We start from the raw sequence: 27546 nt of genomic DNA on the forward strand, positions 1-27546 counted from the left end.
GCCGCCGCGCAGGGCACAGGCCGGCCGGGGCGAGGGCGACGCGTCAGGCCGCGACGTCCCGGGCGTCCTGCCGCGGCGCGCCGCACGGGGGCAGCAGAGCGGCGTTCCCGAGCGGAAGCGGCGCTGGAGAAGCCACGACTCGGGAACGCGAGGGAACCGCCTCGCGTGGGCCGTAAAGCGCCGGGTCTCTGGCACGTTCGAAGAGCGGCGTGTGGTTTGGAATAAAACCGAGGTCGCTCGGCGGGCGCGCGCGGCCTCCCCACCCGCGGCCCGGCCTCCGTGGGTTTTCGGACAGACCAGGGATGTTCTGGCCTAAACAAGGCCTTTGGCGCGCCTGGCTTTTCTCTTGAGGCCCACGAAGCTGCCGCTGGCGGAGACGCGCGCCCAGCGCCACCCAAGGCGAGTCTCTCTGCCTCTCGGTGGGGCACTTGGCCCAGCTGATGCTGGTTCGTTGGTGCGCGTTCCCACGGGAGTTCTGTCCATGCCTTTCGGCGTGCGCTGGGCGCCCTCTCTCTCTGGGTCACTTTGTGATCCCCAGAGCCTCGGCACTGGGCGTACTGGGACGCAAAGAACTGTCCGTCCAAGGAGTCGACGAACGAATCCCAGACGTGTTTTCCCTCATCAGGTTCAACCAAGCCCGATAGATCTTTGTATGGTCTTTACATCAAGAACGAGAACAGCAGTAAACGCCACCCTGTATTTTCTGAACTACAGAACCCGTCTGGAGGACGCAGCAATTGAGGCTGGCTCTGACCCGCTCTTCATGAAACATTGCCTCCCTTCTATTTAAAAACGTGTTGGGTGGGGGGGACAAGCACAGGAGGAGCCAGCCAGCCCCTAGGGGAGGAAGGCGACACTTAACCACGCGGTGGCAGCCTGGCGGCCGCTTGTTTCTCAGACCCTTGCTGCCAGCTCTGCATCTGGCCTTGTTAGGGCAGAAAAGCAGACGGGCACGGGCTCAATGCTGGCCATTCTCACCCATTAGGAGACCAACCTACTTGTACTTTCTTTCTCTCCCAACCTTACGGTGCATACAAAATGGTCCCTTACAAATTGGCACCAAGAAGAAAGTACTGGAAATATGTTGGTGGGACATTGGCATATAAAACACCAGCTCCTGACAGCATGATGAACTTCACAAGCAATGGGGAAGACGACAGAAGGAACAATGCCTGGGGTGGAGGAGCCAAGTGACCTAAAGGCAGTGTCCACGTGGTCTGCAATAACGTGGGTTTCAAAACGCCAGGAGCCATTTGCTCACAATGCTTACTTCATGCTTAGCTCGATGCTGCGGTATAAATTTTTTATTAAATAGATGAATGTTTCTTGAGGGGTTGAAATAGAAGCCATGATTGATTCTAAATAGGTGGTGGTGTTTTTCTGTCTCTGAAGACATCTCAGGACTTCCATCTTAGGACTTCCGTCATCAAAGACTGAAAACTCCAGGCGGGCTGCGGTGAACACTAGTCTTCCCAGCCTCAGTTTCCAGAAGGCAAAGGCTCAAACTTCAGCAGGACTGGGAGAAATTCTGTAACCTTAAGGATTATATTTTCGTCTCCCAGAGGCAATTGCTTTGGGATTGTGCCTTCTCCCTCTTCCAGCCTAGACCCCATATGGCCCAGAACTGCAGAAATAACAAAGTAGCAATGAATGAGGCCCAATAAAATCTTTAGACTCACTTCCAAATGGAAAGGGAAGGAATATCCCAGGGAGCAATAGGTGAACGGGAAGAATAAAACTAAACCCCAGGAACATCATTTCCTTAGAGACAAGGAATGCTCATTTATGGACAGTCATCTACAGCACTGTGACCTGTTGGGCCAAGTGCATGGGACTAGAATTATCTGTATTCTTTATATAATTTCGTGTGTAAGATTTTAATAATTTCTTAGTAGTCAACAACCCCATTCTTTGGGTATTTAAATTTTCCATCTCTCTTCATTTCCAAAATTCAGAAACTGTTTTTTAAGGGTAAAAAAGATTGCAATAAATCTAAATTTTGTGAAAGTCAAATACACTTAAGCAGATGTGAATAATTGTGTATATATATATTATATTAACACAGCGTTAAAAATACTGCTTCTGTGGTACATGGGCTTTAAACAAATTGCCAATGGTAACACAGTTTTCAGTTCAGTTTCTAACTTAATTTCTGATATACACACACCTATGTACACCTGGAAAGATCTGTTACTGTTTTAAAAAGACAGTTACTATTGTCAGAGTTCTTACATATACCTGCATATCATGAATGAATTAAAGCGAAGTCTTTTGCTCATTTCATTTCAAAATCATGTTACTGTACTGATCTGGTATTCCATTCTTTTTACAATCTGATCTTCTTAAAATACTTTCTTAAAAACACAAAATAACCCTATTCAAAGTTTGGATGAAATTATTTTATCTTTAATTTGTTTAAGGCATTTTTTATGCTTTTTTTTCTTTTTTTTGGTACTCTGTGTGAATGTCTGTGTGTGTGAGTGTTTATTCAAGATTGACAGACTAAATTTGAAAGATATTCAATTGACTTTTGCCTACCAAAGATTTTCTGATTTTCTTAGGGTTTTAAAGCCCCAGAATAACCTATAATTTAGGTTTGTTGTTGTTCTTTCTCTAGCGCTCTCTCTCTCTCTCTCTCTCTCTCTCTCTCTCTCTCTCTCTCTCTCTCTCTCTCACACACACACACACACACGGTACTGACAGCTCTGAGATTCCATATGGTCAAAAAAACCAGAATTACCTTAACATCTTTAAAGCTTGAAGTGCACTAATATATCAATGAATAGCAATGTGTCTGTGTCATTACAGACAAAATTATAGCCTTCTCTACTTCCAAGGAACAACATGCAGGGATAAATTCATATAAAATATCAGAAGCAATAATGAAATATATTTCGGTAAAATGACCTTATAATTTTTGAGCCTAAGTAAGACAAAGCTATAAGAAATATCCAAGTTTCAATACATTTGATGTTAATACCTGTGTCTTGTGGTATTAAGAACATGAAAGAATACAAAAATCTATTAAGTTCAAAGTTTTAAAAAATTAGATGGAAAAGGCATTTATTGGTATTACAACAAAGTTTTAAAATTTAATTAGAAAATGCATTTCTAAGAGCTAAATACATTCTACACATAAACAAGTGAAAGCCATAGGTAGGAGGGCAGAGCTTTGTAACTAGATAGGAGACTTGGGAAATCTATTTCCATTAGATCCAGAGGATGTGGGCTATGTAACTTACTCTTGGGGTTTGGGGTCTCTAACATAGAAACTCCAAATAAGCTTCTGTTAGCAGTGCAGAAAAAAAATCAGTCACTAGCCTGGCAAAAGTTACTGATCATGCCAGGCTAGTGACTGATTTTATAGGATGGCGTTCTCTTCCTCAGCAGTAAGATTTAGAACTCAGAAGTGAGTGTTCTGAGTAGCTTCAGTTGCCAAATGTTCACTGCTTTCTTCCTGTGTATGTTTCTCCTCTGTCCCAAGAGGGTCTATCATTAAACCCAGAAATATTTAAAATATTAAAAGTTCAAGTAGAGACAGCTTGGCATTGGAAAGAGACTGATCTGCTTGGAAATGTATACACTGCAATACTGAAGAAAATTTGGCCCAGGAGAGTAATAATTTTAAAGTGCAAAATCAAATGTGAAATTGAGTACTTGATACAGATATTGGATTTTAAATTTCATATTAATGTCATGAAGAGTATTGGGACATTTGGTCAAACATTTGCATTCATCATTTTCAATGTTATAAAATTAACATTATCTGAGAAATGTCTATTGATGCAGATAACTGAAAAACTTAAAAGTGAAAGAAAATATATTACATTTGGAAATGCTGATGAATTAGAATGATAACGTCCTAATTTCAAATTAAAATCTGTGATTAATTGCTTGATTTAGACATACTATCTGAAATTGATAGTTTATTATTTATATACTGTTTTAGAAAAACTGAAAGAGTTTTAGGATCACTAAAATTATTAATTAGATTTATAAAGCTTATTTAGATACTCAGAAAAAATCACTGTCATACATTTGAATCATTTAAAACTAAAATAATTTGTACAACTTTATACATACATTTAAAGATATTTAAGTGTCTTACGTTTGTGAACAGGATCAAATATTATCCATAAACCTCTAAAATAATTGCTAAAATTTTTTAGAATCATAAAAAAATAAGTTATTTAAAAACTTAAGGAGGGACTAGATTTCAAAATACACAAATTTAATAAATTGAATAGCAAGCATTAACATAAGCTTCAAGTTTTCTCTGTATAAAAAAGACAGCAAAAATCATAAGAAATCTGCATTTGTTTTAGTAGAAAATTACATGGCTCTTTAACAGAGATAAGATATACCCCCTTCCATGCATTCTTCAAATTCCAAGGAACCTCAAGTGTTGAGCAGTTTGTCTTCGGAGGCAGATCCTGTCATTTCTGCAGACAACACCAGTGAGTTGAGCCATCCCTCCATGAACTTGTGTTCTCCATGGAACAAACTACTCAAAGCCTGTCATCGCAGTGTACACAAATGTTTATTCTCTTCACCCCTTACATTCTAATGACAGTCGCTCTACAAAATAAGTTTAGACTGACAAGTATATATGCTTATTATTATAAATTCACAAAGAACTCCTTTTCACTTATTTTCTTATAACGTTCTTTCCTTTTGCCCTATAGACAGAGTAAGGGTGAAACTCATTAGGAAGTATTCCTTAACAGAGAAAATGTTTATGAAAGTTTGTTCCTGTGCTCCTTTTTAATAAAAAGTAATTGAAAGTTTCTTTAAATGGATTTTTCTTAAGAGAGTAGAGGGAAAAAAAGATGTTTTCATCACAAGTACATTTACCAAGCAACCCAAAATATATGGCATTTATATTAAACAAGTAGATTAACATTTGATTGCCAACATTTGGGTTCGTATAAATTCATCATCATTACTCTCAACTGGATGCCCAATGCTGCATTAAAAAAAAAAGACTATTTTTTTCAATTTAATTCCTTTCCCTTCAAAATGATTATTTCAATTTCAATATTTTCCCATAAACATAACTCTCTGAATTTCCCTTTGCTTCTTGTCCTCCTTGCCTCTTTCTTCCTTAAGACAATCAGAAGCCAAGTACAGGAAGTTGTGTTGCACCCTCCTCTAAACCAAGCCAACACCAATCTGCACTGTAACCAGGAAATTAGAGAGAAGCATTAAAGGGCAAGGGGAGAAAGTAGGTTGTACCCAGTTTCAGCTCATAGGATGTCTGATGTTGAAATAACATTTCAGAATTGTATAAAGGCCCAGTTCTAACTGGGATGAGCAGACTGGGCCTTTCTATACTCACACTGATCAGTCATTGGTAACAGGCCACCTCTAGAAAAGGAACACCCTTGGGAGAGGCAGATTTTCACTTAGGGCCATCCCCAAAGAGGGTTGTTACCACAGCTTCCATCATACAATGAAACCCCATTCTCAGGATGTTCCTTACACCTCTGTAACTCTAGCTTCTAGATTTTTCTTTAACAGTGCCTACTCTTCTACCCAATTTTTAAGTGTTGGAGTTCCTTATATTTCCTCTTTATTACCCTTCTTACAATGTACTCTTCAAGGCAATCTTATCTACTCCCATCCCTTTTAAAAATAATTATAAATCTAAGTAACCCAAATATACAGCTATACTAGATATTTCTTCTAGTTCTAGACATATTTGCAAAACCTATTTATAGAGTTCTATTCATGCTTTTCCCCTACTTCCTGTTACTTCCCAAGCAATCTTTTTATTTTTATTTTTTCTTGCTCTGTACACAAATTTAGAATTATATCTTTAAGAATGCAATGAGGCCATGTAACCCTTCTGTTGAACCCTTTCAGAGTCTTCTCAGGGCCCCTCAGATAAGGTAAAGCATTCTCACCATGACTCTTCCAAATCTCTACACATTCTAGTTACATTTTTTCCATAAATTGGTCTCCAGGTTGGTTTTACTTACTCAGACTTCCTCCCTAACTTTTCATGGGACTAATCTTTAATTTATCCCTAAAGTCTCGGCTTACATGGCATTTCTGTAGAAAAAACCTTCGTTCCTTTTTCCAGAGTAGTCCAGAGATTTTGTTCTAGAATCTTGTTCCATTATTATGTTTATTTAAAAGGCAATTAAAATTGTTTATTCGATTATTTTAATTAATACCTTTTTTCCTGCTTGACTGGAAGGTCCAACAGGGCAGGGAAAAGTCTTCATTATTTTTCAGTCTATCTCCAGTGCCTAGAACAAGACCTGATACACAGAAAAAGCCACATGTGTGTACACACTGAGAAGCATGCAACTAAAGAGCAAACACACAATGACTTGAACATGTCTGTGCATTTTTAATTTAGCGTTTGTTTTAACACTCAACATAGTGTGGACAACAAGGGAGTATCAGAATGACACAGATGAGCAAACAATTCTGAGTTATTCAACAGGCAGGATGCAAAATCAGAATTAGTTTCGAGGCCTATGGTATGCAAAGGAAATGGATGAGCATACCTGAGGACAAAAGAAAATCTCGATGAAAAATACAAGGTAGAAATCAGAAGATAGCACAGAGGAGGCAAAATAACTTGTTTTCCTAAAGTAATCTGAATGGTTAAGCTACAAAACAGGCATGGCTAAGTTCATTACAGCAAAGTGCCCAGATAAGCACTGGAAAGGAAATGGAAAGGTTTATCTTGCCTTTCCGTATGAAAAGAGGTCTGAAGGGATAAACAATATTTTGTAGATGAGAAAGCAGATATAAAAAAGGAAAGAAGCTTGCTCTAAACCATCTGTCTAAAAAAAAAGAGCATATTTAAACTTTGAACTACTTGTACCCGACAACTTTAAAATACAATGAAAATTTTAAAACTCGAACTAATTTCTTTCTGACTTCCAAATGTACAATAGTCTACTATACCAACCTTACACCAAAGAAATGTGAAGCCATTTAGAATAATGGCTATTAACTGATATTTTTTCAGTGGCATAATTAACTACCTCACTCTAACTTTAGAAATTTAAGTTGCCGGACTCAGTGGCTCAGTCTGTAATCCCAGCGCTTTGGGAGGCCGAGGTGAGTGGATTGCCTGAGCCCGCAGGTTTGAGACCCGCCTGGGCAAGTTGGCGAGACCTCATCTCTACAATAAATCAAAAATTGGCCGGGTATGGTAGCACGCGCCTGTAGTTCCAGCTTCTTGGAAGTCTTATGCGGAAGGATCGCTGGAACCCAGAAGGGCCACTGCACTCCAGTCTGGGCGACAGAATGAGACTCCAACTCAAAAAAAAAGAAAGAAATTTAAGTTAAAGGAAAAAAATGAGAAACATAACTTTGAAAGAGTGATCTTTCGAAAGCTGTTAAAACAATACTATTACTTTAGGGTTTTGTATTTTTGCTTGAAAAAGTAGAGCTAAATCTATGTTATAGGGTGAAAAAGACACGTGTGTTAAAAATCTGCCAATGCTGTAGGCCTTAGAATAACATAAGATCAAATGAAATTCTCCATCAGGCCTGCCGCTTCCTGACAAGATTGGTTTCAGCTGATAACAAGCTCAGGCTTGCCATTGTGTGTAGGACTCACTCAGCACATCACAGTGCTGTTCTGCAAAATGCACTCTGTGCAATATGGCTTGTGGACTCAAGGTTCCTTTACTTAATTGCACTCAACTAGTGTATGCCTTGGAATGAGAGCACATCAGACATTACGTCTTAACAGATGTCTGAAAGGAAAAAAGGAGTTTCTGGTTGCTCTGAAACAGTCTGCTGGTTAGTTTATGGCACAGCACATCTCCAGACTAAACACATTCAGCTTCACATCATCAGTTTTAAACCTCAGCTAAGAAACAGAGAATCATACATGAGTAATCTGCTCTGGATCATACTAGAATAATCCATGCTGAGATAATAATACTTACATATCTTCCTTGAGCTAGATATAAACAAAGAGTTTAGTATATCTGCATTAATTCAATAAATCTTATTTTTTAAATGCTAAACATGTGTACTGTTTTTATATATTAAACAGGCACTGTCCTAGGAAAAGAGAACTTAGAATAAAAGATGTGTTACATCTAGCCCAACAGGAGAGGAAGATGAATAAGTAATTGAGTGCAGTAGTATGCTATAGCTTCGAAGATAAAATGTATGGAAATCCAGAAATTGGCACGTAGGAGAGAAACAATCACTTCAACATACAGGGAAGCAATTTTAAAGGAAATTCATTTAAGACTCAGTTTAAACTAAAGTTAGAATGAGTAACACTGTTCTTGGAGCAAGTTTTCTTAGGAGGACAGACAGTAGAGGTCAGAGACCAAAGAAAGTTGCAACAAGATAAAGCTGAATAAGCAGTCTTACTGGTTGACCCAGACTGTAATTTCAGAAAATTACAGGTAGTTTGATTGGCCATGAGATGGGTCGTGATGAGTCATAGACAGAAAAAGGCAAAGACAGTAAGTGTCATACTAAGGAATTCATTTGTTCTACATGACACAAGAAGAAACTGAAAAAGCAAGACAGTGGCACCGCATCACAAAAACATTGACTCAAGGTAATAAGACCAAAAACAGTTACTGTAGCAGATTAATTAGAAAGTAGAATTGCAAAATTTAGCTAGAAGATAAGTACTCACCCTCAAAAACAAACACTCCAACACACAGAATCAATGCCAGTCATTAACTATTTAACATCGTTCTCTACTGAAACAAGGGACTTTCAATTTTGTTTCTTCAGTTTTGAGTGCTTTTCTGTAAGGGTATAAAACCTCATCTCCACATCTTATCATAGAAAATCAGTACAGGTCACTTGCCTATCTCAAAAGGAGTGGAAAATATTATAGAGATAGATGCATGTAGGTCCCCTGAATTAACCAGCTAAGTTATTTGAGAAAGAGATTACATTAAAATTTTAAGCTTCTAAAAAAAAAACAAGCAGGTATTTGAATTTTTTTTACCCTTCAGGAAACAATTTAGAGAAAAAGTTCAAGCATTTGCCATATTCAAAGCAATGGCTCTTGGGAGTAGCCGTTTCTTCAAAGGCCACTGCCAATCACTCATAAAAGCAGTGTGGCCGAGTGATAAAAACCACCCACCAGTGAACACACCTATGTCCCTTAGTGAAGTGTCACAGGGGAAGTGTCAAGAGGGAAGTCTGTCCCTCCAACTCTTGAATCTGGGATGTCCATTTGGCTTGCTTTTTAATCAATGAAATGCAACAGAAGCTGGCACATCTGACTCCAGTCCCTTGGGTTCTAGTTTTTGTCTTGGAACTCATCTTCATATTAAGAAACCCAGATCTCCTGCTAAAGAGGGTGCCCATGGAAAGACAGGAGACAGAGAGACCTCCAGTGGAAAAGAACTTACAGGGAGGAGACCCATGGCATTCCAGGCAACAGCAAGCACCCAAGCCACATGTGCACATGGGGCCACCGGGACCCACCAGCTCCAGGTAAGCTGCCCAGTCAAACCTGTGTCAAGCACAGGTGAGTTCTCTCTTCCTAGTCCTGCCCAAACTGCTGCCTCATTGAATCGAGAGATAAGATGGTTGTGATTTCGAATCACTGTTTTGGGGTGGTCTATTACACAGCAACAGACAAATAACACGAGTGGTAGCATGCTTACTGCTGCCTTTTCAGTGAAAAATCCCAGTGGCAGACAATGCTGCTATGTAGAAAATATCCGGGGTCTCAGTTACTACAAAAAGGGCACAACGTGTGGGACACACAGGCAAAACCACAGTAGCAGGCCCTACACACATCTGGATCCACAGGAAGCCCACAGAAAAAGAGTTGAGTGTGACCCTGTGACCTTTTCGACATTCACACCAAGAAGCAAAAGCAAAAGCATGGCACATCATGGACAGTGGCATGTGCGAGTCACAGCGGAACCAGACTAAACCAAGCAGTGACATTGCCTGGAGAAGACACAGAAAATCCACAGAAAACTCTGAGCCTGCTTTTCCTTGGAAACTATGCTCCATCTATTCTAAAAATGCTACTCTTTCTTCCTTTGAAGAAACAAAGAAAAAAACAATAAAAATTCTCCCCATTTGTTTATCTTTTTTCTGCTATATTTTGTGATGTTTTGACCGTATTATTTATCCTGACTTTTAAAGCTAGTCAGAATGCATCTGAGTTTCTCTTATTTCTGTCTTTTTAAAGCTAAACAAAACTTTTTCAACATATCACACCTAGTAATATTAAAAGAAAACACTATCTCCCATAAACAAACAGGGTCATATAGTGTGACATTGAAACTCACTTTAAAGTGTGTGATATAAGTATTCCTTTTTGAAAACATTCTGGTCTGTCTGGACCTCCGAATAAGTAACTTTAAGTCAATATGCAATAGTATTTAAACAGTCTGTACATTAGAAATTCAAGAAGTGCTAGATTATAAATTTTCAAATATTTATGAGACACTAGTATAATGCTGTGATTTTTCTGAACAGTGACCAAAACAAATTGAAAGAACAAAATTTTATTAATTTTCCATGATAACTTCCATTTTTATTTTTTTTTAATATTTTATTTTTCTGGTTTCAAGATAATTGGAAATTTATTTTTAACACACAAAAACTAAATATATCAGCTTCAGTTTCCTGTTGGTGTTCTTTTCATCTTAAGAAAATTTCCTTTTCCTATTTTTAGTTAAACTGTCATAAGAATTATATGTGCTTTTCTTGCTCAGTTGCTTCATGTTCCAGGCTATAAACATGAGTCGTATAATTAAGCTGATAACTGAATGACAAGAAATGTGGTCTTAAAACAATTTAGCAAATAAGCTCATAGCATCATTGCCAGAAACTAGCCCCCTAAATAGGACCACACCAGAGTTGAAATGCTAGAGATATGACTTCAATTTCAAGGACACAAGCAGAGTTAGAGACCAAATTCAAATAACACAGGTCTATTTTTGAGGTAAAAAAGAAATTTGCAATCATTGCCTTTTTATTTATTTTTACTTTTATTTTTTTTGAGTTGGAGTCTCACTCTGTCGCCCAGACTGGAGTGCAGTGGCCGCTTTCAGCAACCGCAGCCTCAACCTGCTGGGCTCCGGCGATCCTTCTGCCTCAGCCTGCCAAGCAGCCGGAATTACAGGCATGCGCTACCACGCCCGGCTAACTTTTTGTTTATTGTAGCGATGAGGTTTTGCTGCCCAGGCGGGTCTCAAACCCGCGGGTTCAGGCAATCCACTCACCTCAGCCTCCCAAAGGCGCGGGATTACAGGCTGAGCCACAGAGCCCGGCTTATCATTGCCTTTTTAAATGCAAGTTTGAGTCTAGTCAATTGCTTATATTATTAAGAAATTATAAGATTCTGACACAATAATGACCTTTGACAGAAAGGTCTTTTCTCCTTCCTCCCTCCCTCCCTCCCTTTCTTTTCTCCTTCCTTCCCTCCTCCTCCTCCTCGTCTCCCTTTTAAAAATATACAAAATTCTGAAGGTGTTTCTGAAATTAAGACCATTGGAATTTTATACACCACTGCTGTTAAACATTTTTGTCTGAATTTTACTATGTTGCATTTTTCCTGAAGATTTTTGTATGTGCATCCCAGTTCTTTGGAAATTTCCAAATTCTGTTTAAGCTCTTCTTACTCATTAGCAAATTCCTTTAGGATCTAACAAGTCTCTTATGACACTGGAGTTCTTCTGTCAATTATGGTACTTTTATAATGTCTTTATCATATAGTTGGGAATAATTCTGTTGTTTCACATCACTTAGAAACCTAATGATTTTTCTTGCATGCATGATTGCTAAAAATGTTACATGGCTCTTATTAGTATCTACATCTCCTTTCATTATGAGTGTCCTAGGCCCTCCCCAGATTGCCTGATCTACCGTTTTCCAAAGAATAGGACCTAGTTTAGCTTCCTGTATTACTATCCTCTCTCATATTTGCTTTCTCAGGACACGTGAATATGGTTCAGTTCTACATCATGTGTTTTATTTCTCTCACATGGCTTACTGTGTTTATGCTTGGCTTTCTTCCCTGTCTGAGAAAGGATTAATGTTCCAATCTAAGTATATTTTTAATGAAATCATAGCTAAGAACAAAAAGCTACTTTCATCTGTCAAAAAGCTTTCTTTTTTGCTTGTTTTTTTCCTTTTGTTTGCTTTGTTTTGTTTTTTTGTCTTGAAAACTACTCCATCAAAACTTTTCACCAGTTGTCTGAACTACTAATCTATCTTCTTAGTACCTTGGCTTTGACTGATGGGCTAACAAAAGTAGATCACTTGATGTTTCCAGAAAGACTATCTTACTCCTGCCTGGGTGACAAAGAGTGAGACTCCAACTCAAAAAAACAAAAACAAAAACAAAAAACTTACCCTCATCTATTTAAAACATTACTTACCTAGGATTGTCAGATTGGGCAAATAAAAATATAGAATCCCCATTTACATTTCAATCTCACATAAACAACTAATAACTTTTTAGTCCAAGAACTTCTCAAATTACTTGTGATTTATTTGAAGTTCAAATTTAAATATGTGTCCTATAATTTACCAGTCAACCCCAGCCTAATGGAACAACCCTTATCTCTTTCTTTAGCTTTTACTCCAAACCTTGCTTGAAAATCTGAGAAAGTCATTCATTTAACCTTCAAAAGCCAAGAAACAAACAAACAAGCAAAGAAACTGTTGTCAGAAAAGGGGGAGGTTTGTTTTATTTTCCTTTCATCTACTTGATTACATATGATGCTGGAACTAGAATCTCAGGAGTGGCCTTGCAGAGTCACCGACAGCGGCTCACCACTGGCTGCTCCTTAGGAAGGAGAATCATAAGCTCTCTTTTGTTCAGTGTCTCACTGCCCTCAAAATTATCTTACTCATTCAAATTATAAACATTGTACTCACTCTATAACAAATATTGTAACGTCAAGGATCCCAAAAGAACCAGAGGGATTCATCCACTAGAAATTTTAAGCCCAGTAAACAGGGGTTGGGAGATGAAAAGATATAAGACTATATACCCTTTTCATTGCTTTTTTTGGTACCTGTAACTATGTCCTTTGATGGAGTCATACTTACCTACAAATTGATGCTTTCATCAAAACAGCCTATATTGTTACAGTACATGTGTGTAGGAATTTCTTTACAGGCAACAAAAGGGTACAAGTGACATAGGAAGAAAAATGTTAACCAAATGAAAAAGAGTGAATCATAAAATATATTTCTGTAGAACTATAACCACGATCTAAATCTCCTTCGGCGGACACTCTGAGTCAGTCCTCCAAATGTTGGCTTGTCCCAGCTCAGCCCTCAGACATCCCTGTAATCAGTCTCTCAGTCAGAGATCCTTGAAGAGGATCTAGTGATCCCTGCTCCCTGAAGACTCCCAGGAGGTCCCTGAGACCTTTTGAGGCAATATAAAAGGGCTTCTCCAAATGACTTACTCCTTCATCTTACCCAGGTGTCTATATAGAGCCACCCCTTAGAAAGAGCTTCTCTGAAAACCCACTAGGAATTGTCAGCCTGTTGATCCATCACCTCTACTGCATCACATTTCTTTAGAGTCCTATTAAAACCCCAAATAAATAAGCCAGATGAAAATATAAATAACACGTGTTTATACTGGATCTCTCTCATAATCTACATTAACAAGGACCTGGACTTTTGTTTATTACTTTATCCCCAGTACATTCAACAGTACATGGTGCATTGTAGGTCTACAGAAGTCATTTGTAGTGTTTTGTACAATGAATGTATTTGATCTTGTAGCCTTTCTTAGTGGTGATAATAATATAGACTGTTTTCTTGCAGTCTTTTTCTTAAGGAATTTTTTCTGAAGTAAATTTCTTTACTCTAATAATTCAAGAAGACAAAATTTGTATATAGAAAATCATTAACAGTATTGTACAACTAAAACAGAGTTAATTGAATTTCTACCATTAGTGCAGCAATGGAATTTCCTTTAAACCATTTGAAAATATAAGGCACACTCAGTGCCTTGTATTTCAGTGCCTTCAGTAGACCAATAATAGGTAAATACAATTTTTAACAGGAAAGTAATATTGTATAAATCAATATCTAATAGAGTCACAACAAAACAAGTTACCACTTGGCATTATCAACATTAGGAATAATTTATTACTTCAGTTTCAAAATACCTCCTGTATTCAATGGTTAATTGGTTGTCAATTATTGTAGGTTGGTACTGGGAACAAAAGACAAATCATGGTCATCAATTTGAAAAAAAATGTCTGTCAGCCAAATGGATGCAACTGTTATGTAGGATAAACATTGTGAGTTCAGTGTGAGACAATAAAGTTAAAGTTATTGGAATATTGAGAAAATATCCAGTAGGATGGTAGTTCATGAAGAGTTTCAGGAATGAAGAAATGGAGTTAACAATCTTTAGTTTAAGCGTAGAAGCCACCAAAGTGGCAGAGACCAGATAGAGGTAAGGGGAATCACAAAAGAGGCCTTATTTACCAGAGATTCTTGTGACTAGAAGCCAGACATTACAGAGCATGGAAAAGATTGCTAACAGTCACTGAAGATGGCCTTCTCTGTGATGTGCTGATCATGCTTACTGCGGGTTTGCAATGTAATAGTTCCAACTATTATTTGCATAATTTTTACCTTTTATAAATGTAATACTATAGTGAGCTTTATTGTATTGGGGCCTAACAAGAGACTTATGATTACTCCTACTTTAAGCAAACCTTCAAAATGCTTACGTGGCAAAGTCACAGACAGGCGATTGAAGCCTATTCCACAGCCCTTTTAATGACATATAGTTCAATACTTTCAATGGAGATAATTTTATTGTCTCGCTGTATTTCAGTTATTCAAATTGTTCCATATGACTTTACTGGAAACATTGCTCCACAGTCAATCTCTCCCCTTTTCAAAATATCTTCTAACCCCACCGACTTGGTGGAATGTTTCTAGCAAAATTTCCTCATGATGCATGTGCAGACTAATAATTTTGAAGACATCCCAGAAACAGAGTTATCAGTTTGATTATAAGGAAAGATTACATGTTGGATATGACTGTTCTCAACTCCTTAGGATAATTTAAAATTCATTTTCTGCAAACATTTCATGAAGTGAAATGAGAACAATCATACATTTGAGAAGTAGAATTTTATTCTTTTTCCTATAGATTGACTTATGACACCCTTTAAAAACCATAACTGTATAGCATATCAAATTCGCTGAATTAGTTCCCTTAAGTTTGCCAGAAATTTACAGTTGTCACAGTTTGAAGAATGGTGAAAGCAAAATGAAAGAGTTCCATCAAGTGGTACTATAGCAACTTGACAGCATTTTACTAATACAAAAAGGAAAACAATTTCTCTGAAATCTGATTCAGACATACATTTCAACAAAAATTTCAAAATTTTATGCCATGCAACATTAAAAAACACTATCAGATCCATTTAAAACATATTTTTCCATGTTATTTTAATGCTGCAATGGAAACTAGATTTGATGTAACATTTGTTTTCTTGTTTTTATTTTCTAATACTCTGTTCATATAGCTTGCATTTCAAAATGCCTAGTTAATCCTAATTTGCATGCTATACTTGTCTGTTTAAATTATTTAGGTATACCATGGGTTATAATAAACTAAGTATTTGGATTGAACTGAAAATTTATAAGCAGGCCACATGTGAATAACCAATAAATCTTAAAATACAGAGGATATTCAACTTCTTTGTTTTTTAGTTGGGAGTCTTACTCTGTCACCCAGGACTGGAGTGCAGCAGCATGCTCCCGTCCACCGCTGCCTCGACCTGCTGGGCTCCAGCAATCCTTCTGCCTCAGCCTTCCAAGTAGCCGGAACTACAGGCATGTGCTACCACGCCCAGCTAATTTTTGATTGATTGTAGAGACAAGGTTTGGCCAAGTTGCCTGGGTGGGTCTCGAACCCGCAGGCTCAGGCAATCCACTCGCCTAGGCCTCCCAAAGTGTTGGGATTATAGGCTGAGCCACCAAGCCCAGCCTCAACTTCTTTTCGTAAGTAAAATGTTATAAACATAAGCATAAGTTAACTTGCTTTCTTTAATATCCTAAGTTATTTTTTTCCCAATACCTTACCAAATTCCATACCCCTTATAAAAATAGACCAAATGAGCATTTCTCCCTTTAAATTATAGTAGATTCAAGGGGCTACAGGTCCTTAACTCTGCATTTCAGAATAAAAGTCATGGTTTATTTTAAGGTTATAAATGCTACTTCTAAATATGTATTACAGGCTAAGATTTGTTTGATACTTTATCAAGCAGTAGTTCATTCAAGTAACTGTTTATAATACTTTGTTAATCAAGCATTTCTGGCTATAATAGTATTTCTCACATTGCATGGAAACTATATGTACTACTACAAGAAAATGTTAAATAAAAGATATTTATATAAAGAGCTTATAAAGTAACTTAGGTTATATATTTCCTAAACACAAAATTGGAGGCAGTATGTATAATGATTAAGAACATGAGTTTTGGCATCACAGAGATTGAATCTGAATCTAATCTCTGCCACTTTTTTGCTGTGTACCCTGAAGCACTGACAAATACACCTTGTTTTACTGAGCTTAGCTTTATTGCCCTTTGTAGACATGTGTGCATTTTTTTTGTTTTTTACAAATTAAAGGTTTGTAGCCACCCTGCATCAAGCAAGTCTCTCCACATCATTTTTCCACAACATGTGTTCACTTGTGTCTCTGTGACATATTTTGGTAATTCTTGCAATATTTCAGACTTGTTCATTATTATTATATCTTATGGTTATCTGTGATCAGTGATATTTTATGCTACTATTATCATTGTTTTGGAGGCACCATGAACTGTGCATATATAGAACAGCACACTTAATCACTTAATTAATAAATATTCGGTGTGTTCTGACAGCTCCGCTCATCAACCATTTCTCCATCTCTCTTCTTTTCCTCAGGTATCCCTAGTCTCTGAGACACAAAAATATTGAAAGTAGGCTAATTAATAAACCTACAATGGCCTCTGAGTGTTCAAGTGAAAAGTCATACCTTTTACTTTAAATCAAAAGCCAGAAATGAGTAAGCCTAGTGAGGAAGGCATGTTCAAAGTTGAGACAGACTGAAACTAGCCCCTTGGGGCCAGTTAGTCCAATTGTGAATGCCAAGGAGAAGTTCTTGAAGAAAACGACAAGTGAACTACAAGGAAACTACCCCAGTGAACATAAGAGAAGAGAAGATAGTGAAACATCCTTATTGCTGATATGGAGAAAGTTTTATTGGTCTGGATAGAATATCAAACTAGCCACAACATGTCCTTAAGCCAAAGCCTAATACAAAGCCAGAACCTAACACTCTTCACTTCTATGAAGACTGAGGGAGGTGAATAAGCTACAGAAGAAAAGTTGGAAGCTGACAGACATTGCTTCATGAGGTTTAAGAAAAGAAGCCATCTCCATAGCATAAAAGTTCAAGGTGTAGCAGCATATGCTGATGAAGAAGCTATGAAGAAACAGCATGTGCTGATGAAGAAGCTGCAGCAAGTTCTCCAGACTTCTCTAAGATCATTGATGAAGGTAACAACAGATTTCAAGCTGGATGAAACAGTCTTTTATTGGAAAAAGACACCACATAGGACTTAAATATCTGCAAGAGAAGTCAATGCCTGAATTCAAAGCTTCAGAGAGGATGACTCTCTTATTAGAGGCTAACGCAGCAGGTGACTTTAAAATAAAGTCAATGCTCATTTACCATTCCAAAAACCTTAGGACCCTTAAGAGTTATGCTAAATCTACTCTTCCTGTGCTCTATAAATGGAACAAGCAACAAAGCTCAGATGACAGCACAACTGCTTACAGTATGGTTTAGCGAATATTTTAAGCCCACTGTTGAGACCTGCTGACCCAAAAAAAGAGATTCCTTTCAAGAATTCTGATGCCAAAAATTTATAACAATAATGCTGCCATTTCTTATATAGAGGACAGTTGATCTTCAGGTATGGCAATCATAAAACAAACATAACAAATCAGAACACTTTAAAAATAAGATAGCAGGGTGTTTAATTCCCCAGCTATGATAGTGTTAAAGTCAATATCTTTTTTGTTTGTTTGTTAACCTAGAAGCTGCTTTATGAAAGTGGGTGCTCCTACGTTGGGGGCATGTATGTTTAGAATGGATATTTCTTGTTGATGGACTGAACCTTTTATCATTATGTAATGATCTTCTGTATCTTTTTAAAATTTTGATAGCTTAAAGGGTATTTTGTCTGCTATTAAGATTGCAACTGCTGCTTTCTTTTGTGTTCCATTTGACTGAAATTTTGTTTCCCATCCTCTTTCTTTGGGTCTGTGAGTGTCCTTTTGGGTGAGATGAGTCTCTTGGAGACAATATATTATAGCCTTATGATATTTCATCCAATTTGCGATTCTATATCTTTTCAGTGGTGTATTCAGTCCATTCACATTAAGGATAATTATTGACATGTGAGAGTTTATCCCTGTCATGAGGTTCTTATAGAGTTTGTTGTAGCTGCTATTGTTTGTTTGTTGCCTTTCTTTTGATTTTGGGGTTGATTAATGCGTGTTTTCAATCTTTTTCCTTCATTTTTAGGAAGGGTGTTGTCATTCTTTTTTTCCTTTCTTCTGTATTTAATACTTTCTTAAGTGTTTTTTATGGAGCTGGTCTGGAGGCAATGTAAACTCTTAGGGATTGAATGTCTGGGGAGAACTATAATTCTCCATCACTGATGAAGCTTAGTTTAGCTGGCTATGTAATTTTTGGTTGAAATTGTTTATCTTTGAGAACTTTGAAGATTGGGCTACAAGCTCTCCTAGCCTGAAGTGTTTCTGTAGATAAGTCTGCTGCTATTCTAATTGGTCTTCCCCAGTAGGTAGTCTGACCTTCCTCACTTCCTGCCTTTCAGGTTTTTCTTTTAAATCCAATTTGTGTAGGTGAATCACTATGTGTCTGGGAGTTGGTCTTCTCATTTGTTGTCTTGCAGGGGTTCTCTGAATCTCTTGTGCTTGAATGGTCACATCACTGATGAGGTGAGGGAAGTTTTCTTAGATAATTTCATGGAATGTTTGTTCCAGGGTATTCTCTTCCTTTCTATGTGCCTCAGGAATTCCAAATAATCTTAAGTTTGGCCTCTTGAAGTAATCACTCATCTCTTGGAGGTTTTGTTCTGTCTTTTAAAGCTTATTTTCTATGTTTTTAACAATTTGGGTTAGTTCCATACTTTGGCCCTTAAGCTCTGAGATTCTTTTTTCTGCTTGGTTAATTCTGCTTTCCATGCTTATCAGTTTGTTGTTTACTTCATTCACTGTATTCTTTATTGCTGTTATCTCAGTTATCAACTTCTTCATTCTTTCTCCTTCTCTCTCCTCATTTCTATATATTCTCTCTATTAATATATTGATATCTGGGTTTCTGGTTTGAGACCAGTCACTGGTTTGAGTTCCTTAGTCTGCATTCTCAGTGGCTGACCTCTCAGAGGTCTGTGTGAGACTCATATTCTTTCTTTAGTTTTTCTTCATTTGTGTAGGTTTTCTCCCCCCCACACCTTTTTCTTTTTCTTTTCCACCTCTTCTTTAATTCTGTTATTCAGTGATGGAATAGCTTTTATTTCTGTTTGCTCAATCTCCTATTCTTCCTTGTGTAGATGCTCTGGTTTTACTCAATTCTGAAGCTGGACTAGGGGCGGGTGCCTGTGCATTTTGCAGTTTTGAGATTTAATTGAGGGGGGAGCTGTGATACAGATGCTATCTGCAGATCCCAGTATCTGCTGACATATATGTTGGTCCCCTGGAACCCACTTTCCACTGCCTTACAATCTGTCCATGCCGTGGGGGTGTCTGTTTGTCTCCTGAAACCAAAATGAGATAAGAAAAAAGAAAAAGAATGGAAAAAGAGAAGAGGAAGATGAAAGGAGGTTAAGAGAGAGAAGAAGAAGAAGAAGAAGAGGGAAAATAGTCAGGTATACCAACTAGCAAATAAACAGAGATACAAACAAAGACAGAAAAAACAAAAAGGACAAAAACATACAGACATTCATAACAAACAAACAGAAAACTGCTGTTAGTGTATTCTCCCTCTAAAACAGCCATACAGAAACAAAAAATCTAGAAAAAAAAACCTGAAATAACAGAAAAAAAGCAAGTACAAAAACATAAACAAAAAGAGAAGAAAAAAGTTAAAACTAAAACAAACTAGAAAAAAACAAAAAACAACAACAAAATCTTACCCTCTGGCAGTTTCTGTGAGCTTGGGTTCCTTTCAGGCCTCTGCCTTAAGGAGCAGCTCTGGTCTACAGCCCTTCCCCTCTGCTCTCAGTGCAGGTTGATGGGGTTACTCTCAGCCTGGGTCAAATGCCCCACTGACTACTGTGGGAGGAGTATGGATCAGATGACTCACCCTACTTGCTGCTGCTGCTGCTAAGTCTCCCACTTAGATCTGACATGTCTGGGCCTGTTTCAGTGTAGGGGAAGGGCATCTGTCTCTCCAATTCTGATGAGATAATAGCCTCTAGGTCCCAAGATGGAGGCTGGGTGGAGCTAGGTGAGGCAATGCAAGTCTGTCTGGTCCTGGACTCAGAAGATGGTGCCCAGCGGTGTCCCGCCACAGACATTGGAGCTTTATTCCAGATTTCCGCTACCTGCCTTCTTGTGCCAAGACTGCTGTTGCAGGTGATGGCATGGACCAGGTGCCAATGCTGAGGGGCGGCTGTTCTCTGTTGCCTCCTCTCATGAGAGACCTGAGAGGGGCAGATGATCCTGTGCACCCAGGTCTCCAATCTCAGGGCAATGAGGGGTTGCCATCACCTCCTCTGGAGAGCTCCAGGTGCATGAACCTGAGTATCCCCTCAAACAGACTTTCACTCACCTTCTGGCACACACCCACTCATGCAGAGAGTCTTTATGGACACTCACATTTGTGGAGACTCTCACAGTCTGACCTGTTCAACTGACATCTTGTCCAGAAGACCACACTAACAACCCTAGACAGATCATCAAGACAAACAGCCAACAAGGAGATCCAGAACCTCAACATGACACTTGACCAAATGGACTTAATTGATACCTATAGAACACTCCACCAAACAATCATGGAATATAGATTCTACTCATCACCACATGGAACCTACTCTAAGATCAACCACATCCTTGGCCATAAATCAAGCATAAACAATTTCCATAATTGAAATTCTGACATGCACCCTCTCAGACCACAGTGAAATAAAAATGAACATCAACATCAACAAAGTACTCCCAAAACCCACAAAGACATGAACACTAAACACCATGATGCTAAACAACTCCTGGGTCAACACAGAAATCAAAAGAGATTAAAAGATATCTGGAAACAAATGAAAACAAAGAAACATCTTACAGAAACCTCTGAGATGCCATAAAAGCAGTAATAAGAGGAAAATTAATATCTCTATGAACACAGATGAAAATGGAAAGATCTTAAGTTAACAGCCTAACAAATCACCTAAGCTAGCTGGAAAAGCAAGACCATCAAAATGTTAACTTCAGCAGAAGAATCCAGATCACCAAAATGAAAGCCCAAATTTGGGACACAGAAGACAAAAATATAATACCAAAAATATATATATATATATCAATGAAACTAAAAGCTGTTTTTTTGAAAAGATAAACAGGATTGATGGACCCCTAGCTAGACTGACCAAGAAAAAGAAAGAAAAGCCCAAATAAACACAATCAGAAATGCAAAGGATCAAGTCACAACTGACCCTGAAGAAATACAAAAGATTATCAGAGATTACTATGTATGGAAACAAACTCAAAAACCTAAATGAAATGGAGGACTTTCTTACATCACCTAACTTCCCCAGGCTGAAACAAGAAGAAATTGAGACCCTAAATAGGCCAATAACAACCCAGGAAATCAACTACGTCATAAGAAAACTACCTACAAAAAAAAAACATGGACCAAATGACTTTCCAGCCGATTCTATAAAACATACAAGCAGGGGCTGATACCAATCCTATTGAAAGAATTCCAGGCAATCCAGAAAGATGGAACTTTCCCCAAATCATTTTATGAAGCTAACATCACATTGATACCCAAACTGGGTAAAGATCCAACAAAGAAAGAGGACTACAGGCCAATATCCTTGATGAACATAGATGCTAAAATTTTCAACAAGATTCTAGCAAACCAGATACAAAAACGCATCTCAAAAATCATTCACCATGACTAAGTAGGCTTCATATCCGGGATGCAGGGCTAGTTCAACATCCAAAAGAACATAAACGTAATTAAATATATCAGCAGATGTAAAGACAAAAATCATATGATTATATCATTAGATGCTGAAAAGCTTTTGATAAAATCTAGCACTTCTGCTTGATAAAAACCCTTGAACATCTAGGCATAGATTGAATGTACCTCAAAATAGTAAGAACCCACAACCAACATACTGCCAAACAGACAGAAATTGAAACATTTCCCTTGAAAACAAGAATAAGACAAGGATGCCCACTCTCATCCCTCCTATTCAACATAGTATTGAATATCCTAGCTAGAACAATCAGACAAAAGAAGGAAATTAGGGGTTTCCAAATAGAAAGAGAGGAAATTAAGTTATTCCTCTTTGCAGATAATATGATTCTATACCTCAAAAACCCAAGATAATCTGTTAAAAACTTCCTTGCACTGATAAAGGGCTTTGGCAAAGTCTTAGGGATAAAATAAATGTGCAAAAGTCAGTTGCGTTTCTATACACCAACAATAACCAAACAGAAAGCCAAATAAAAAGCACAATCCCATTCACAATAGCCACACAAAAAATGAAACACCTTGGCATCTTCCTAACCAGAGTGTGAAAGACTTTTATAATGAAAACTGCACACTCATATAAGGACCTTGAACATCCAATGTAATACTATAAGAAAATGACTGATGGTACTGGGAAACTATGGGGGGGAGGGTGGGATTAACAGTAGCAAATATCTGTCTGGGGATGGGGAAACACCTCTTATCAACAGGGTGCCTGAATGAAACGTAATTGTACACCTAACCCTTAACTGTACCACAAAACCATAATAAAAAATATTGATTAAAAAAAAAAAAAGAAAACTGCAAAACATTACTCAAAGAAGTCAAAGATGACACAAACAAATGGAAAAACATTCTATAATCATTAATTGGAAGAATCAAAATTGTCAAGATGTTCATCCTACCCAAAGCAATCTACAGATATAATGCAATAGCCATTAAATTACCAGCAGCATTTTTCTCAGAACTGGAAATGACAATACAGGGATTCATATGGAAACATAAGTGACCACAAATAACCAAAAGAATCCTCAGCAAAAAAAAAAAAAAAAAAAAGAGAGAGAAAGAGAGGTATCACATTCCCAAACTTTAAACTTATTATAAAACTACAATAATCAAAACAGCCTGGTATCAGTACAAGAACAGGCATATAGACCAATGGAACAGAATAGAGATTCCAGAAGCAAAATCTCAATTTCTCAACCAACTCATCTTTGACAAAGCTTCCACCACCAACTATTGGAGAGAGGAAAACCTATTCAGTAAATGGTGCTTGGAAAATTAGCTGGCCACATGCAGAAGATTAAAACAAGACCCTTACCTATCACCATATACAAAATCAACTCTAAATGGATCAAAGATCTAAATATAAAACCTCAAACATAATAACCTTAGAAAATGCAGGAGATGCTCTTATGGAAATTGGAACAGCCAACCAATACCTGATCAAAACCCCAAGTGCCCATGCCATAAGAGATAAGATAGACAAGTGGGACCTCATCAAACTCACAAGCTTCTGCAAAGTCAAGGAAACCATCAAGAGAGCAGGGAGACAGTCCATGTACTGGGAAAAAACATTTGCCAACTGTATATCTGACAAAGGTCTAACTTCTAGGATCTAAAATGGACCCAAACGTGCCAAAAAGAAAAAAACAAACAGCCCCATTAAAAAGTGTGCAAAAGATATGAATAGATATTTCTCAAAAAGAAGACATACAAGCAGTAAACGAAAAAAATGCTTAGCATCACTAGTCATCAAAGAAATGCAAATTAAAACACTAAGATACCACCTAACTCCAGTTGGGATGGCCATTATCAATAACTTAAAAACAACACATGCTGGAGAGGATGCCTGGAAAAGGGAACACTTCTACACTGTTGGTGGGAGTGTAAATGAGTACAACCTCTGTGGAAAACAGATTGGTGATTCCTAAAAGATCTAAAAATCGACCTTCCATACAACCTTGCAATCCTCCTACTGGGAATATACCCAGAAGAACTCAAATCACTCTATAAAAAAGATATCTGCAGACACATGTTTATTGCAACATTGTTCACAATAGCAAAGACATGGACTCAACTATGCTGCTCATAGAAAGAAGACTGGATAAAAAAAAAACATGGTATGTACACATGATGGAATATTATGCAGCCATTAAGAAGAACAAAATTATGAACTTCACAGTAACTTGGATGGACTTAAGAGTCTATAATACTGAGTGATCTATCACAAAGAACTGAGTATCACATGCTCTCATTCATAAGTGGACCTTGAACAATTATCAAAATACTATAAGAAAAGGATCGTCAGTAGTGAAAAATTGCTGGGGGTGGGGAGCGGTGGTGCAGGATTGGCAGTAGTGGGATTCTGCCAGGGGAGGGAGGGCACATCTCATCAACATGGGTATCTACATAATGAACATTTGTATACTTAACCCTGAATTGCACCCCACCTCTTCAAAATTAAAAAAAATTTAAAAAATAATAATAAGCTAGGCCTAAAGAATAAAACAGGGCCAATTCTTAGGTAACCTATGTATCTGATAGATATTCTTCTGGCTTTAATAGTGTAAATATGAGGGGAAGGTCAGCACATAACCTCACTAAGGGTACTGGATCCTAAACCAGGTGAGGTGAGGTCTGGATGGAGACACAAACTTCACCTGCTTGTAAACCATGTATGTACTTAATCCTGACTTATACCCCACATTTTTACAATAAAATAAAGTAAGAAAAAAAAATAGTGTAAATATATTGTGAGGCTGTCTCCGATCCCAGCAGGTACCCTGCTTGTCTCTTGCACAGCTAGAGAAATTGTTCGTCCCTTTACATACATCATGACTGTTAACAGAGTGACATTTGTCAAGATGAGTAAGACCTGCTGCCATTGACGGTGCCCTAAGCAAGACTATAAATCAAATTGTTGCATTTGGTTAGGAACCAGAGAGATGAAGACAAGAGGAAAGTGCTCTTTCCTTAATTTTCCATTCACATTTGACAACACATCGCAGCCCTCAGTTGCTCATGCAGAATACAGGCTGTTTTCTTTTGTCCTGAAACCTCAAGTAACTGATGACACTTTAAATGAGCTTTAATACAAAGTACCTCACAAACTGCATCCTATGCCTGATTTGATCTAATCCACTATGTGCGCTCCCTCTTAATACATTTAACCTTCATTTTTCTCCTTTTCCTGGCAAATTATTTTTAGAAGTAGAAAAAGTGAGCATGTCTTGATAAGCACTGATTTCTGGCACATGTCTAAAATGCCTAAGGGTGCTCAGGTGAAATCGAGATTCTACTAGGTGCAGATGGGTCCCCACCAATTTCTTGGCATTTTATTTCAATTATTTACTATCTTTCAATATGGTCCACAGCATGAAGAGTTTGCATATTCCAATTTATTATTTTTCTGAAAAATTTAGATAATACCAATATCAATCAAAATAATGCATTCAATTACATTCATTGAACAGTCTTTAAGCCCAATGTATTCATAACTCTTTCCCCTGGCTCCTTATTTAAAGTATTTTTACCAAAAAAGATAATAGACTTTAAATAATAGTCTGATGTTGAAAAATGAAAAATCTTTTTCTTGTGAATTAGTATCCTAGCTAGGCATCAATATAACAAAATATACTGACATAGATTTTATATTACATCTCACTTTTTTATTGTTCATGAATAGATTCAGTATTTTAGTATACAGACTTCAAATATCAAGTATAATTGATCTCCATATCACACTTCTTCAGAATTTCTTACTGCAGGATAAAGTTGTTCATCTAAAAAGCACAGTCTGTCCCAAGCAGATGCACACCATGAAAAAAATCACATAAATTTCTTCTTTTAATTTCCCTCACAGAATAATGCATGAATTCATGTTTACTTGGTCATCAGCCAAACACATAAAATGGAAGATAACTTTTATTTTTATAGTAATTTCAATGTTGCCCATTTCTAGGCACCCAGTATTGAATGCTCTTGTGTTTTAACTGAATCACATCATGTGTATTTACTAACTCTGTGATCTTGAAAAAATAATCAACTGCAAAAAGTTGTTCTCTTATTTTTGCTGCCAATCCCATCCTGTGAAGGACAAAATTAGATTATGTGTGTAAAAATTCTAAGACACCGAAAGTGTCAAAAGATAACATAATAATTTTGTAAGATTGAGAATGCAAAATATTTGTGATTATTAAGAATAAAATCTTGTGACTTTGACTAAGAATGCCTAGTTTAAGTTGGAAGTCATCTTCTAGATTTGTATTCTCTGGTTGTATGCAATTTGGAAGGGTCTTAGATTAAAACTGTTGCCTAACTTGTCACCTGGTTTTCTTCCAAAGCACAGAAAGAACTAGAAACCCTTCAACAAATGGATTGCGTGTACCATCTGGCCATTTTGTGTTGCATAGTAAATTTTATACTAAAAATGTCTTTCTTCTTCCCACACCAGAACAGAAGAAATTTGCTATCTTTCTTGATCTGAAGTATAACTTAATCTTTAATATAAGCTGTTGATGACTAAAATTGTATAAAGTACAGTAGTACATAAATAATAATTTAATTTAAAAATCACAAACTCTGTCACTCAGTTAATGAGGAATTGCAAATATATCTAAGGTATAACCTCACCCTGATTTTCGGAGGTCTGTTTTTTTTCTCCACTTGCAACTTCAAATATGTATGTAACACCATTGCAAACTTTGAATTTTTCTAGATATCTTTTAAGTAAATATGATATGTTAACATATGCATACTTTATAACATTTTCGCATATAAATACATATGAGTTCCTCTAAGCTTTGAAAAGCTGAAACTTTCCAGAAAGGTATGTTTTTATTTGTAGCTATTTGTAATTTGGTCAACACACACACAAAAATGCAACTCTAAGAGTTACCATGAAGCAGTTAAAGACAAATATTATATAATGCTATTCTTATCCTAATCTAATATGAATTTGTAAAACAACAGAAAAGGGAGTCAAAAATTGGAATATAACAGGTCTACAGGCTACAAGTATATAGGCTTATACACTGCCTGGGGGTACGGATTGATGTCAACTTGAGTTATTAAGCACCTACAAGGTACCAACTGCCCTTATACACATTACGTTATTTAAATGTGAACTTGGGTATCTTTTCCAATGGAAAGAACTGGAGCTTGGAGAAGTTATATAACTCTCAATATAACATTACCTGAATTTTTAATTAGACACTTATTTCCTTATTTATTTTGCACATATATACATATATATGTATATATACCTTGCAAATCACCTCCTCAGACACATACCATGATCC

Source organism: Carlito syrichta, unplaced genomic scaffold (assembly GCF_000164805.1).
Source record: "Carlito syrichta isolate Samal-C Ts95f unplaced genomic scaffold, Tarsius_syrichta-2.0.1 Scaffold304003, whole genome shotgun sequence".
Taxonomy (NCBI): Eukaryota; Metazoa; Chordata; class Mammalia; order Primates; family Tarsiidae; genus Carlito; species Carlito syrichta.